The sequence below is a fragment of the Schistocerca americana genome, chromosome 4, assembly GCF_021461395.2.
Source record: "Schistocerca americana isolate TAMUIC-IGC-003095 chromosome 4, iqSchAmer2.1, whole genome shotgun sequence".
In the NCBI taxonomy this organism is placed as follows: Eukaryota; Metazoa; Arthropoda; class Insecta; order Orthoptera; family Acrididae; genus Schistocerca; species Schistocerca americana.
Window position 1 is genome coordinate 271,288,637 of NC_060122.1, and position 16,748 is coordinate 271,305,384.

Below are 16,748 nucleotides of genomic sequence, written 5' to 3' on the forward strand. Positions count from 1 at the left end.
AGATGAACGTAGAATTATGGAACATTTTTTTATGCTCAAGAATCATTATGTTTCTGGAGAACGAAAATCTCCTCTATAAAAATTAATATGGATTCTGCAAATATAGATTTTGCGGAAATCAGCTTCGCTCTGTTCCTCCATGAGAATCGTAGCACTGTAGACAAAGGAGCTCAGGTGGATGCTGTGTTCCTTGACTTCAGCAAGACTTTTGACACCGTCCAGTATTCCCGTTTAGTGAAGAAAAAACGAGCTACCGACTATGGGGCCAGATTTGTGCGTGGAGCCCAGGCTTCCTTGCAGACAGAACACGTCGCTCCTAACGGAACAAAATCGACAGATTTAGTGATAATTCCTGGCGCATTTCAAGAAAGTGTAATAGGACCTTTGCTGTATACAATGTATATAAAAGATCTAGTAGAACGCATCTGAAGCTCTTTATGACTGTTCGCGACTGAAGCGGTTGTCTATAAGAAAGTAGCAACGCCAGAAGGCAGTGTCGATTTGCACAATGACCTAAAGAGGATCGATGAATGTTGCCGGCTCTTGTAGTTGACCGCAGACGGCAACGAATGTAACACAGTGCGCATACATTGGAAAAGAAATCCACTGCTATACAAGTACACTGTTTATGACAAACTCTGGAAACATTATCTGCCGTAAAATATCCAGGAGTAACTTTCAGAATGACCTTAAGTGGCCTGGGCACATAAAACAAATAGTAGGAAAAGCAGTTGTCAGGCTGACATCCAAGAACCGTAAGGAAATGGAACACGTCCAAGAAAGGATTGTCTCACAAGGCGACTATTCGACCGATTCTTGAGTATTGCTCATCAATTTTGGATTCTTATCAAGTAGGACTGACAGAAGAGAAAGAGAAGATCCAATGAAAAGCGGTGTGTATCGTCATGGTATCATCTAGTCAGCACGAAAGCGTTACAGATATGTTCAACGAACTCCAGAGGCATCAAGAAGAGGTTTACTACAGAAATTTTGAAAGAGTACTTTAGGAAAGAGTCGGACAAGATATCACTTCCTCCCGCGACGAGAGTATTTGAGAGATCAGAGCTAATCATTCTTCCCGTGTGCCGTTCGCGAGTGGAACTGTGAACGGGGGAGCACTTAGTGGTGTCAGAACGACACCTCTGGAATATGATGTAGACGTAAAATATCTGCTTTTTCAAATCTTCAAGTCCCGAGCTTCCGCTTCATTTTCCAGTGTGTCCAAAATTCGCACAAAAGGGTATTCCGGAAATGAGAAAGTTCAAATAGTTCAAATGGCTCTGAGCGCTATGGGACTTAACATCTGAGGTCATCAGTCCCCTAGAACTTCAAACTACTTAAACCTAACGAACCTACGGCCATCACACACATCCATTCCCGAGGCAGGATTCGAACCTGCGACCGTAGCGGTCATGTGGTTCCGGACTGAAGCGCCTAGAACCGCTCGGCCACAACGGCCGGCTAATGAGAAGGCTCAGCTAAGCTTTGGATAATGAGATATTTTTTAAAGAAAGAAACAGCAGGCCAACGCTCTACCTAGTAATTGTTTTTTAAGTTATCCAATGAGCTGCCTTTCAGCTTCAATGGCCGCTGCGCGCTTCAGGTCGCGAAAACAGTTGCGAGAGAGCGTCACTTCGACTGCAGTGCCGTATGCGTCGGGTGGCGGGATTTCAAAATCAGCTGAGGGCAGGACCACACAGCACGTAACCATTAAATGTTAAGTCGGGGGACAGATTCTAAACGTTATGATGGTGAACAAACTGTTCCTGTATTCATGATTTGCGCATCAATCGTATCTCGAAGTACCAACTGAATTCAACCAGGAAATGAAGCATTAAAGTAATTTCAGCGACGAAACCCTTATAACAATAATGCCTCACACACATTGGATCGGTTGAAATGGCTCTATGCACTATGGGACTTAACTTCTGAGGTCATTAGTGCCCTACACTTAGAACTACTTAAACCAAACTAACCTAAGGACATCACACACATCCATGCCCGAGGCAGGATTCGAGCCTGCGACCGTAGCAGCAGCGCTCTTCCGAACTGAAGCGCCTAGAACCGCTCGGCGACAGCGGCTGGCTCATTGTATCGGAATCTGTAAACAGATTTCGGCTGTCGTCATTTTGGAAGCAGTTAATAATTTATTCAAGAAGGCAACCGCCGCAAAGATTCAGTTACGAACGGAGCGCCTTCCTGGCAGTGAGACGTGCAGAGATGTAAAGAAGTCTGCCATCCTGACGCTTGTAACGCCATCAGAGCACGGAAATTCTTGGGCAAAAAGGAAGCGGCCAGTTTCTACGGCCCGCCCAGCAGGTTGGCACCAGCTAGTGTGAAGCTCCAGCCAGCTAACAAAAAACCTGACAGCCGCCGCACCGCCCCATTCTGTGGGATCTTGTCGGAGCAGCTGCCTCTTCCACGACCGGTCTTCGATGTAGGAGTTTTTCCTCATGCTGTGGCAAAGTTCAGCAGTTCATTACATGGAACTACGTTTAGTACTATCGCCAGATTCTGATTGCCATTTCGCTCGCTTGGCTATCGTGAATTTTTCTCGACACAAGGGGACAGCTGCAGCGCAACCATGCGGTGAGAACCATCGAAATCCCTCCCCCTCTGTTGCCTTAATCTGGTTCTCATAGTTCAGCACTCTCTCTCCGATGTGCTCTCGGTTACGAGTGTGTACTGTAGTTTTGAAATATTTTTGAACCTACAGCAAGTTATGTATTTCCTAATTTTAATTTCCATGCGAAAGCTTCAAACCTGATGACCAAATTCACCTGTTGTTTAGGGTTCTCTGCGCACTACAATCGTTAAAAGAGAAAAATGCAATTAAAAAATGTAATAACGTTACCTCGTAAAACGAGGGAAATTCAGCACACATGCGTACTTTTTCACTTCCTCGCGTCAAGGAAAAAAATAAATAAAAAAAAATAAAATAAAAGAAAATAAAAAAATAAAAACCTAGAATTATTTTTAAATTGAAGTAAGTTTGCGAGTTACCTGTGACAGTTTGTACAAATCACGGCACTGGACCATTTCCAGAACTCGCCACATTTTATCATTTTTAGTCTTTATATTTACATTTTAACAAATTACTACAATAGTGAATGCCGGCAGAAAAACAAAAGCTATCGCAAATTAAGCAGGGCTACATTTTTACCATAATTCACATGTACCTTTTGTTGGGACAGTTAAAATCGTGTTGGTAACAACTCACTCCCAAAACTGGTTTGGACATTATCTCCTTTTCTTGAGAAATCAAAATGGAAAGAATCTGTTGTTGACCAGTATAGCTAACTCAAAGAAACTTAACTTACACGGTGAAACTGACATCTCTTGTCAAATATTTTAACTATGACAAATTATCAAATGCTAAATGTACAAAAACGCTGTAACAATTTTATCTCTAAGCACTAAGGTAACCACATTTTAGGGTGTCATGTTCTGTTATGATTTCAGATTACATCTCAGATGTTACATTTTCTAAGCCTCTTTATTTATTAGTTTTGCGATTCCTACCACTTTGTTCCACTATCCATACAAATCAATGGCCCCTGCATTTGGGGCGTAGTCAATGCTTTCCCACAGTATGATACTGGATCGGAAACTAATCTGAGATCCCGACGGTGTATTGATATTTACAAGGTGGTTATAATTAAACTTCCCCTATTTCACAAGTTACAACAAGGAAACTAATCAACGTACGAGTACCAAACTTGGTAGCATTAATGTCCAGAGAATAGGCAACATGATTTCCATGCGTCACAGCGCCATCGTCCAGTTCCAGCTACGTCTACCAGGTGCCGTGATAAGTCATCGTGATTCATAGTCTCATACACCTGACCAGTTGCAATGCACTTGTTGACGTGTCAGCAGGAGCTTGGCCAAAAGAGCAGGGCATTATTGGTGAAGCTCTATCGTCAAAACAACAGTAATGCTGTAGCTGCACTTCAAGAATAATCGCCGGCTGAAATGATACGGAACGGTCCTCTTTCTCCACCTGCTGTGCGGAGCATGACGAAGAGGTTCGAATCAACTGGAGAACTGGGTGTCGCTCAGGGAAGAGGCCGACGACCGGTTGCAGCACAGGTGGTTGACGAAATCGCTGTTGGTATGGTAAACAAGGCTCCGCGCAATTCCCGATCGCCAAGCAGTGTGCGTGTGTGACACGACAGTTGCGGTCCGCTGTATGGAAGATGCTTCGAACCATTCTCAAATGGTGTCCATACAAAATCCATATCGTATGATCACACTGATGGGTGTCATATCGAGCCCCTTTCGTAGCGGTAATGGTACAGGTATGTAATGTTATGATGTACCGTAGCAGCACATTAAAAGTGTTTCAACCGAACTGATTCTGCATTATCTCTCTTCCCCATGTTTCCGTGTTATAACGAGTTAAATCGGTGAAGTTTAATTATAATCACCCGGCATATCGCTTGCAAACTGTGGCTAGTACTTTTCATTTACGCCGTCGTACTGTGCCAGACAGTTTATGTATGGTAGCACACAGTATTAAGAACTTAAAAACAGTTTATTTTTAAACGCAGAGGAGAGAGGAAAATTCTGGTTTTTTTTTTACCCTCTCCGGTAGACAGTTATAACGAGCCAGAAAGATTCAGATCGACGAACTTTCCCCTAGGTCATGGCTAAGCCACATTCTTTCTTCCAGTAATGGTAGTTGTGGCGTCCCCGCACGCCAGCCGCGTGCTGATATTGTCGACGCCGTAGAGCTGCTACTGCCACAGCTCTCGCAGTGGAGTTGAGACACGATGCGCGATGGCGTAGGTCCCCGTTGGTGAACGGCAGACAGAAACGCGAACTCGTACGATGGATGCTTCTTCTGATTTAAGATTGAATGATTCATTGCCCTGATATGCAGTAGCTGTTAAATCGTATCTCATCCGCATCGTACACACCACCAATTGCGAGGAAACATTGTAATTATCAGTCTTCTCGTATGTTGTTGGCTCGTTGCTATTGAGTTGTTGAACCTGTATGAAGCGAGATCCACAGATACTCTTTGATCACGTCTGAGTGAACCTACGCCGTAATGTTAAAAAAAATGTTCAAAAGTTCTCTTTTCAATTAATGAAGTAGGTATTTTGATATTCAGATTAAACGGTCCCTGCTGAACAGACGTTGGTTAACTATCATTGATTGAATCACTCAATAATGTAGTCCACGCTTGATATTTCACTTGGAACGAACAGTTTATTGTTCCTTGGCCACTACATACTTTATAACTTTCGCACCACACGCACACGCAGTTGGTTGGTAAAGTCAGTTCTATTAAATTAAGTTTCTTGACAATTACGACAACTTGACACTTCAGCGTAATTGTATTATCTTCGTGAAGTCGTGTAATTGTGTCCTACTCGAGACTAATTGAGTGTAGTCCTTTGATATACTATCCACTCTTCTTTTAGTTCCAAGTATTTGAAAGTCAAGTCCAATATTCACTAGTTTCGTCAATAAAGTTCAATTAACCCGTTACGCACGGTTAAACGCGTCTATCAGTTCCTGTCTCTGCTTAGAAAATCAGTTTCCGAAGTTCGTGAATCACGTCACGCAAGAAACACTTTTGAACGAAAAACAATCTCGTCGCGTTCCGTACTCTCAATAACTAAGACAAGAATTGTTCTCGCAGGTCTTTACAGGACGAGAGCCAGCGAGCGACTTCTTCTGAGAAAGAGTATTGTAGGCGCATTTGTATTTCTTCGTTGCACTTACAACTCTCTTCCACGTAAATCTCTGACTAAAATCACCTTGGACTTAGCTTTCAAGATATTAATTGCAATTATCACTTGGATATTTGTCCATTATTAAATCTGAAGTTTCTTCCTCCTCTTTTCATAACGAAAACTCTCAGTGATGTATAATGTTGTTGTTATCAAAACTTCTTAGTGTTAGCTTATCGGCATACATGACGTATTTGCCTAGATAACTCTTCCCTACTTCATATTATGATATTCTGTCTTAATTGACTTAAAGGGGGTCGTTGGGGTGTTATATAGTCGAGTGGGCTATGCAGGAGATTTTCTGTAAAGTTTAGGAAAGTAGAAGTCAGATACTTATAGCAGTAACTTTCTTAGTGCATGACAGGATAGCGCAGTGGTTTGTATCATTTCCCGGAAAAGTTAAGGTACCGGGTTCGAGTCTCGATCGGGCAGAAACTCTGAATCAATTTCAGGATGGGACTGACGGGGACATGAACTGTGGTCTTCCAGAATACCAGTCCAACGTGTAAGACACTGTTACCTCGATCAGTCAACGACTTCCGCACATGACGTGCGTCACTTTCACAAAGAAAAATACTTGGCCGGTCGGCGTTGTCGCAGCAGCGTGTCTCGCGGAAGCGCCTGATGAATTCGCCCCCGAAGTGAACGAGGAGTTCTTACAACACTCGGACGGCGAAGATTAGTGACGCCATTTATTCGCAGGCGAAGTTGGCGTGCCGCGCTGGTCGCCGTCCAAACAAGCCGCAAAGTGGAAGGAATTCTTCAAGTTCCGCCACCTTTTTATGTCTCTCCCGCGCCGGCGAAGTTTTCGGCAGCGCACAGTGCGAAACGAAAATATTTCGAAGCAGTTCCGTATCTGGCACGAGTTAGCTGTTCATTTCCCTCCGATCGCGCATTCGCGGCCGTCGCGAACAAATTTCGGAAGTTTTCGACAATTAGATTACGGTATTCTGTCTGCTAACTTTCTAGCATTTAGAGATTGGGGGGAGGGGGGGAGGACTGCGAAAAAAGTTAAGCTGAACTGAGAAATCTTTGTCGGCGGAATGAGACGCGATGCTTCGCTCCTCCTCAAAGAAAAAAATCACAGGGGACTCAAATCTGCTGCAACCATTCGTTTACATTTCTCGTCTCGCTGGAGCACATAAACCACTAAAGGGCCATCTGATGTAGAACACCAATTGCGAAGATAATGAGAAGAAAAATTTGAGTGTGTTCACGTTTGGATGTCATCAGAAATAAAATCTATAAATCACAATACTTCATTAAATGTGGGCTATGGGCTACGCGCGAAGCATTACTTGTGAACAGGTATTAGGCCACATGAGGCTTTCTTCTTTCACTTTTTTTGCAAATGTGCAGTGTAAATTATAATAATGAAAAGAACTGCGAAGGTACGATTATATGCATTGAAAGACATATGATACTATATTTTCCAGGAGACATATCGCATGAGGCATGCTGCCCAAACAGTGAATGTTATTTTGTTCATATCTGTCCCTTGTTGTTTTACCTCACGCCAGCAGCAGTTCTCATGTAGACAACATAGTATATGTTGACAACAATAGCTTTTTAAGCGTTGATACCGTGTATGTCTTTACTAGTGTTACAAGAAAATGAGGACGAGAAACAAGGAAATATATGCAACTTCAAAATAACTACTTCCTCAATATCTGAAAACAAATGTCTCAGATTTGAGGCAATGATTTCAAGTAATAATAATTTCGAACCTTTAGGTAAAATCTTTTTTGTGTAGGAGACATATGACAAATAAGTTCCGAAAGCTTCAGGAAGACAGAGGAAAAGAAAATAACCGTTTACACCACCTATAAGAAAATCGACAGAGAGACTCCTTAGACTGTTAAAGAAGAAAGAAAAAAACTGTTATACCATGTATTAGTTCATGATGCAGCTGCTGTCAAGAAGGGAAAACATTCTTGAAATAAAGGGTTTCCGTTTCAGTACCGTCGACCTGGTTGGAACAACGTGTAGTTACTATTTGGCATTGAAGTTAATTTGTAAAATAAAGAAATACGTCACTGTAACCAATTGGTGACCTGAATGTTACGCTTTGATTTTTAACTGTGGACGTAGGTCTTACTTAGAAACCAAGAAAAAGGGTTCGAATTCATCAATTCGTATCCCCGCAAGAAAATCTATATAAGTCATCAAACGGCAATTTTTAATTTAGTCACTGAAAATTACACGTGAAGTTCGCCAACGTGCGCTTCAAATAAAGGAATTTACTACCAAAAATACTTCCTTGAAATTTAAACGGAGGTTATATTATTTCAGTATCAGTTTTACAGATTTTTTTCTTTAAGTCAGGATTTATCAAGTATTGCGTTTCTCAGTTGTTTCATTGTTCCTGCCGAGGTGAGATTTGTTGATTGAAATGAAGCAATCCTTAGATAAATGAAAGTAACAAACCGTATTTAGCCTAATGGATGTTGAATTAGGAGGGTCTAGGAGTTTTAGTCACAAGCACAGGGAACAATAAAGTGTCTAATAAGATTTGTATATTGGGTAATTAAAGACAAAGTGCACTTTTCTGATGATAATAGATGTGTAAGTTTGCTTTTGTAAACTTGTCGGCCGGCCAGTGTGGCCGAGCGGTTCTAGGCGCTTCAATCTGGAACCGCGCGACCGCTACGTTCGCAGGTTGGAATCCTGCCTCGGGCATGGATTTGTGTGATGTCCTTAGGTTAGTTAGGTTTAAGTAGTTCTGAGTTCCATGGGACTGATGACCTCAGATGTTAAGTCCCATAGTGCTCAGAGCCATTTGAACCAGTTTTTGAACTTCTGTCTTTACAACTTGATTCCTTAAACAATAAATTCCACAAAATACTCCTTTAATTGAGAGAAACTGTTGAATCCTGTCTACCCGTCAAGTATGTGGTGGCTAGGAACGCTGCTTTCTCGGATCGCTTGATAATTCAAGCAAATCTTTTTAACGAGTTTTACTACAGAAAATAAATGACAACACCTAACTTTGAGAAATACAAAGGTGTCACAAGCAAAGGGCGACATGCAAATAAGAAATCTCTTCATTTTATAGAATTCCTAAGTCGCTGGTCTTGAAGTGCCTAATCCTGATACTGCTGTAGAAGTGGGCCACGGCCAGTCGGCACGGCGCTTAGGTCCTCTTCGCATAGTGGCCGCTACCGTCGCATTGTCGTCCTGGAGAGGGGTCGGTCAGCGTGCAATTAACTGACGTCTTCTTTACAGCCCTTTCTGCTCTCTCGTTTCCGACTGGCGTGCGGCACTTGACTTTCCATCGTAACAAAACCAACAGTGTTAATTTCTGTAAACTGATTGATGGCAATGTAACTGTTATTCGAGGCATCCATTTCAAGTCAAATTGCTTGTTAATCGAGAGAACATACAGAAACCACTGAGTCTCTTTCAGTTCGACAGCAAGAACTCGTGAACAGATCGTTTCCTTCTACCAGAACATATCACATCCTAGTTTGTCAGTTACTGCGTGAAATTTATCATAATAAGTGTATGTGCAGTAAACACCATTTCATCTCTCCTGTTTTTTTTTTCTTTTACTTTCATTCTTTTATGCTCATTTAGTATAGAACACCATAATATTGCCTCAAGCTCTTGTGTCTTGCGGGTTGCCAATTCATACTTACCAAGAAAAATTATTCAGAATTTATCGTTTTCGGAATGTTCTTGAAATATGTTAGAAGTGCTTGTATGTTCTGGAATTCCAACATATGCGTTAACAGCAGCATTCTGGAAAATTCGATGTCTGTTCTATCTGTCCAAGAGTTCAGTTTTGATACTTCAAAGCATACACGTCACCAAGCCTCAGATTAGGCAAAGTAAAAACCGTCGCCCACTCGGAATACAAGCTCTACATCGTTCCTAAGATCCGTACGTTGAGGAGACTGATGGATTCAAAAACAGAAGTAAGTCAGCTGCACATCAGGCACCCACCAGAGCTTTCGGAGATGTTGGCCAAGACTCTTCAAAAGGTCTGACAGGAATCGACCTAGATACCAAATATAGCAGGTGGGATGACATCATGTATTAGAAAAACGTGTAGTTTTACATGGAAGACATAGCCCAGCAGCGGTTCGGAAGCAAAGAAGACAAGCTCAACAACCTGGAGAAACTGCAAGACGTGTTGAAGAAAACGTTTATCGGTAATCAACGGCCAGTCGGCTTAGCGGAAGTACAACTGAAAAATACGACCCAACATCATCGCGAAACAACACAGTCTTACACACACATTCTTTTGGCCGTTTGCTGCATTGTAAATACGAATACGACAGAAACCGACAAAATCTCACATTTAATGAACGGAGTCTCAGAAGACACGTATCAAGTTCGTCTGGTAAAGGACAGAAGGGTTCCTCAAGTAGTGCCACCGAACCGAGAAAATGCAACAGAAGAAGTGTCAGACCAAAGATGTACGATCGGTGACAGACCCCAGAATTTGGTCCTTCTGGCAGCTGTACCCCAATGAGCTCAAGACTCTGATACGCTGTATAGCACGAGAAGAGATACAGCAGTGTGTGGCAACCGGAAATTTCCGAGTACCAAGGCTCTATGCAAAACTGTTATTATTTTCTCATGTACACTGAATTGTAAGGATGTTTATGGAGAAGAGCTTTGTAGATACTTCCAGAGCTGCGGGTATCTGCTGTTACACAATGTATAATGGTGAATTATTTTAACATACTTTCTGATTTCACATATTATTTATCTGAAGAATTTTCTGGCGAAAATTTGCTAATTGAAGGGGATGGTAGGTAGATAAGGATTTAATATCCCGTTGATAACGACATTACAGACGAGACACAAGCTCAGATTGGGCAAGTGCCTTTTCATCTCAAGTGATTTAGAAAACTCAGGGAAAACCGAGAAAACTAGAGAGCCCGACTGAGATTTAAGTTGTCGTCCTCTGGAATGCGAGAATCGCGATTTCAGGTCATACCAAAGTGACGCTAATAAATGGAAGGTTACTTGCTTTTGAGCGCCAGTGACGGTAAGTGTAGATTCTACACAAGGCTTCCAACGTCTCTGACGTGTGATACCGTGTTTCTGGGTGTTTTGGGTACTTCTAAAGCGACTCGCTGTTCGTATCTGTGTTCATGCAGCACACATACACACAAGAAATCATCGGCATTGTTTGGAAAACTACACCTAGATACAGAGGTCAGCTCAGTTCTGAAAATTATTCGTTCGTTCTATAGTATCTGTGATATAACGTAAGTCACATTCTGATTTAACAGTTTAGTTGCAAGTGCAAGCTTTTTCGAAAAAACTGTTTGTGCAAAGCACGCATCATTAGGCATTTGTGAATCTTTGCTGGAGTGTCAAAGAGCTGAAATCAATTGAAGTGGAAGCAAATATTACCCTTGTTTTGTAGAGTATTTCAGTGATCGATAATTGTGACAATTATTGTCTTCATTAAATGTGTATACTTTAACCCATTACAAGTTAAAATTCATATCAACGTCCGACCGCAACACTTTTTCCAATGATTACAGTTCGCGTTCATTATGACGAGGAAATCCTAATGAACTGCTAATACTCTGAAGCTTTTATTTTATTAGTGATGCCCGCATCTCGTGGTCGTGCGGTAGCGTTCTCGCTTCCCACGCCCGGGTTCCCGGGTTCGATTCCCGGCGGGGTCAGGGATTTTCTCTGCCTCGTGATGGCTGGGTGTTGTGTGCTGTCCTTAGGTTAGTTAGGTTTAAGTAGTTCTAAGTTCTAGGGGACTGATGACCATAGATGTTAAGTCCCATAGTGCTCAGAGCCATTTTTATTAGTGATGGTTCTCAGAGGTTTCATCCTCCGCGAATGGTGCGAAAAGTGGCAGTTGGCCCTAAATAACGAAAAGTGTGAGGTCATCCACATGAGTGCTAGAAACAACTCGTTAAACTTCGGTTACACGATATATCAGTGTAATCTAAAAGCCATACATTTAACTAAATACCTAGATATTACAATTATGAACAACTTAAATTGGACGGAACACAGAAAATGTTGTGGCGAAGGCTAGCCAAAGACTGCGTTTTATTGGCAGGACACTTAGAAAATGTAACAGACCTACTAAGGAGAGTGCCTACACTACGCTTGTCCGTCCTCTTTTAGAATACTGCTGCGAGGTGTGGGATCCTTACCAGCTAGGACTGATGGAGTACATCGAAAAAGTTCAAAGAAAGGCAGCACGTTTTGTATTATCGCGAAATACGAGTGAGAATGCCACAGAAATGATACAGGATATGGGCTGGACATCTTTAAAAGGCGTTTTTCGTTGCGACGGAATCTTCTCACGAAATTTCAATCACCAACTTTCTCCTCAGAATGCGAAAAAAATTTTTTTTTTTTGACACCGACCTTCATAGGGAGGAACGATCGCCACGATAAAATAAGGGAAATCAGAGCTTGTTCGGAAAGATATAGGTGTTCATTCTTTCCGTGCCCTATACGAGATTGAAATAATAGAGAATTGTGAAGGTGGTTCGATGAACCCTCTGCCAGGCACTTAAATATGATTTGATGGGTATCCACGTAGATGTAGATGTGGAGCCATGGGGACTCCAGTGTCGTGGCCAGATGCGCTGGGTTTCTTGGTTGGCGATACATAGCACGAACAGCCCGACTGAAGTAATCCAACAGATTGGGTTTAAACCTGGGGAGTTTTGTGGGCAGGAGAGTACTGTAAACTCACCCTGGTGCTCCCCGAAGAACACAAGTACATTGCGAGCTGTGTGACAGATTGCATTGTGCTGCTGGTGATGCATCTAGCCGAGGAAAAAACAAACTGCGTGTAGTGGTGTACATGGTCCCCAAGGATGGATGCGTACTTGTGTTAATCCAGTGTGCTTTTCAGAATGAGGAGATCACCCAGGGAATGCTATGGAAACACTCCCCAGACCTCCGGCCTAGTACCTTTCGCCGAAAGGCGCGGGTCTTAGGGGTCAATGGACATCTGTCCAATGGAGGGTAAAACGTAATTCATCTGAAATGGTCACTCGGTGGACGGCCAGTTGCAGTATTGGCGTACCAATTCCAGCCTTCTTCAGCATGAATGCATAAACCAGGTACCTGCTGTGGAGGCCTATATGCAACAACGTTCGCTGAACAGACATTTAGGAGACACAGTTGGTAGCCCTTGGTTCATCTGAGCGTTCAGCTGCTTAACAGTTGCCTGTGCACATCTCTACCCCTGTCACATATGGCCCGTTGTAGACCACAGTTTTCTCGGTAGCGGTTTTGGTGAGCGCCATTTTGCTATGCGCAGTATACTTTAACCATCGCGGCGTGCGAATAGCTCACGGCAGTTTCGGAAGTGCTTGCACCCTTGCCCCGAAAGCCAATGATCATACCCTTTTGGTCGTCAGACAAACCGCTATATCTCGGCGCTACGAAAGCAACTGCACTGTTTTCCGTGTCCCCCGACACGCTTTATTGCACATTGACACTGAACATAGCCGGTTGTCACATTGACGTGACTGTATCTTTCACATAATTGATTAAAATTCCACCTTGTCCTTTTTATTTTGAATCATGTAAATCCTGTCAACTAATCATCAAAATGTTATACAGGGTGAGTCACCTAACGTTACCGCTGGATATATTTCGTAAACCACATCAAATACTGACGAACCGATTCCACAGACCGAACGTGAGGAGAAGGGCTAGTGTGATTGTTTATTACAAACCATACAAAAATGCACGGAAGTATGTTTTTTAACACAAACCTACGTTTTTTTAAAATGGAACCACATTAGTTTTGTTAGCACATCTGAACATATAAACAAATACGTAATCAGTGCCGTTTGTTGCACTGTAAAATGTTAATTACATCCGGAGATATTGTAACCTAAAGTTGACGTTTGAAACTTCCGACGTTCAGTTGCGTGTTGTCACAAACACGGGCCACGGTCGGCGAGCAGCATCTGCAGGGACATGTTTACGATGACGACCGTGTTTACGAGTGTGGCTGTAGTGCACTGTTGTGCTTTGGTCTAGCTGTCGCAGTGTCCGCATGTAGCGCTTGCTGCTATTGTTATTCTGCATTCGTCTCCGCACGCAGACCAACTGCAGTACACCGTGTTACCAGACGTCTGTGGTAGTGTAGTGTTGTAGGAACTGTGACCAGGGTGTATTCGAACTCTGAAAAGGCGGAGATGATACTCATCTATGGCGAGTGTCGACGAAATGCAGCTGAAGCCTGCAGGGTGTATGCAGAACGCTACCCGGACAGAGAGCATCCAACGTGCCGCACATTGCAAAACATCTACCGCCAACTGTATGCAACAGGTATGGTCGTAGCACGCAAACGGATCCGTAACAGGCCCGTCACAGGATAAGCGGGTGCAGTTGGTGTGTTAGCTGCTGTTGCCATGAACCCACACATGAGTACACGGGACATTGCGAGAGCCGGTGGACTGAGTCAAAGTAGTGTCATGCGCATACTGCATCGTCACCGCTTTCACCCGTTTCATGTGTCGCTACATCAGCAATTACATGGTGATGACTTGAATCATCGAGTGCAATTCTGTCAATGGGCATTACCAGAGAATGCGTTGCAGTTCTACCTGTTTACCAATGAAGCGGGTTTCACAAACCACGGGGCAGTGAATCTACGGAACTTGCATTACTGGTCCGCGGACAATCCTCGCTGGCTCAGACAGGTAGAGTGACAGTGACCGTGGACTGTAAATGTATGGTGCGGAATCATTGGCGAACACCTCATTGGTCCTCACTTCGTTGCAGGGGCCCAGACAGCTGCAACATAGATCGCGTTTCTACAGAATGATCTGGCAACGTTGCTCGAAAATGTCCCACTGGAAACGCGTCACCGTATGTGGTATCAGCATGACGGTGCACCTGCACATTCCGCAATTAACACTAGGCTGACCCTTGACAGGATGTTCGACGGGCGTTTCAAAGGACGTGGAGGACGCATAAATTGGCCAGCCCGTTCTCCTGATCTTACACCTCTGGACTTCTTTCTGTGGGGTACGTTAAAGGAGAATGTGTACCATGATGTGCCTAGAACCCCACAGGATATGAAACAACGTATTGTGGCAGCCTGCGGCGACATTGCACCGTATGTACTGCGGCGTGTACGACATTCATTACGCCAGAGATTGGAATTGTGTGTAGCAAATGATGGCCACCACATTGAACATCTATTGGCCTGACGTGTCGGGACACACTCTATTCCACTCCGTAATTGAAAACGGAAACCTCGTGTGTACGTGTACCTCACCCCTCATGGTAATGTACATGTGCGTCAGTGAAAAAGACCAATAAAAAGGTGATCATGTGGACGTAATGTGCTGTTCCAGTCTCTTCTGTACCTAAGGTCCATCACCGTTCCCTTTGGATCCCTACGTAATTCGGTGCTCTCCGATACACACGATCGAACAGCAGAGGAGTGGTACTCAAGCGTCACCTTTAGGTTACAATATCTTCGGATGTAATTAACATTTTACAATGCAACAAACGGCACTGATTACGTATTTGTTTATATGTTCATATGTGCTAACAAAACTAACGGGGTTCCATTTAAAAAAACGTAGATTTATGTTAAAAACATACTTCCGTGCATTTTTTTATGGTTTGTATTAACCAATTACACTAGCCCCTCTCCTCACGTTCGGTCTGTGGAATCGATTCGCCAGTATTTGATGTGGTTTACGAAATATATCCAGCGGTAATGTTAGGTGATTCACCCTGTATAAAGACCTTTTACTAACTGGAGTATTCTCAGTGTTCAATTTCTCAAATGCTTGTCGTTGCATATATGCGACGCAGCCAGTTATACCACTCAGGTACAAAATATTTTAGATATTACCTTGTTCGCTCCACGATACTTCATTACTAGCGACAATTTTTTTTTATTTTAACCAAAAAATATGTATATATTAACAAATTAACTTCTGCTCCATTTTTCTCTGTGAAATGATATTTTTTTCCGTCGTATAGATAGAAATGGAAAGGTAGGAACTTGAGGTCATTCAAGATGTATGAGTACAATATCAGATGGGACAAGGAGGTGGAAGGAAATCGGCTTCTACCAGTTCAAAAAAACCATCGAGGCACTCGAATTAATCAGTTTACAGAACCACGGAAAACATAAATGAGCATGGCAAGACAAGGATTTACATCCAGTGATTGCAAGAGCGAATCATCGTGCCATTTCACTTGGTAAAGTTGTAATAGTAACCAACGGTGATCAATTGATTTTCCCTCATCCTACTTTTGCTGTTATGGCCTTCAGTCAAAGACTTGTTTGATACAACTTTCCATACTACTCTATTCTGTGCTTGTCTCTTCATCTCCGAATGATCCACTTGAAACTGCTTACTGTGTTCGTCTCTTGGTCACCCTCTGTTACGGCTGTGCCCTCTTGTAATGTTTTGTGGTTCCTGGCTGTATGAGGATAGGGTGGTACGCTAGGTGGGTGGCCGGTTTCCTCTCACTACAACATAAAATGGACACGTGATTAAAATACTATTTATGAAAAGAACCAATTGAGTACTTAACTTCAATGATGTCTGTGTCCATATCACAACTACACTCCTGGAAATTGAAATAAGAACACCGTGAATTCATTGTCCCAGGAAGGGGAAACTTTATTGACACATTCCTGGGGTCAGATACATCACATGATCACACTGACAGAACCACAGGCACATAGACACAGGCAACAGAGCATGCACAATGTCGGCACTAGTACAGTGTATATCCACCTTTCGCAGCAATGCAGGCTGCTATTCTCCCATGGAGACGATCGTAGAGATGCTGGATGTAGTCCTGTTGAACGGCTTGCCATGCCATTTCCACCTGGCGCCTCAGTTGGACCAGCGTTCGTGCTGGACGTGCAGACCGCGTGAGACGACGCTTCATCCAGTCCCAAACATGCTCAGTGGGGGACAGATCCGGAGATCTTGCTGGCCAGGGTAGTTGACTTACACCTTCTAGAGCACGTTGGGTGGCACGGGATACATGCGGACGTGCATTGTCCTG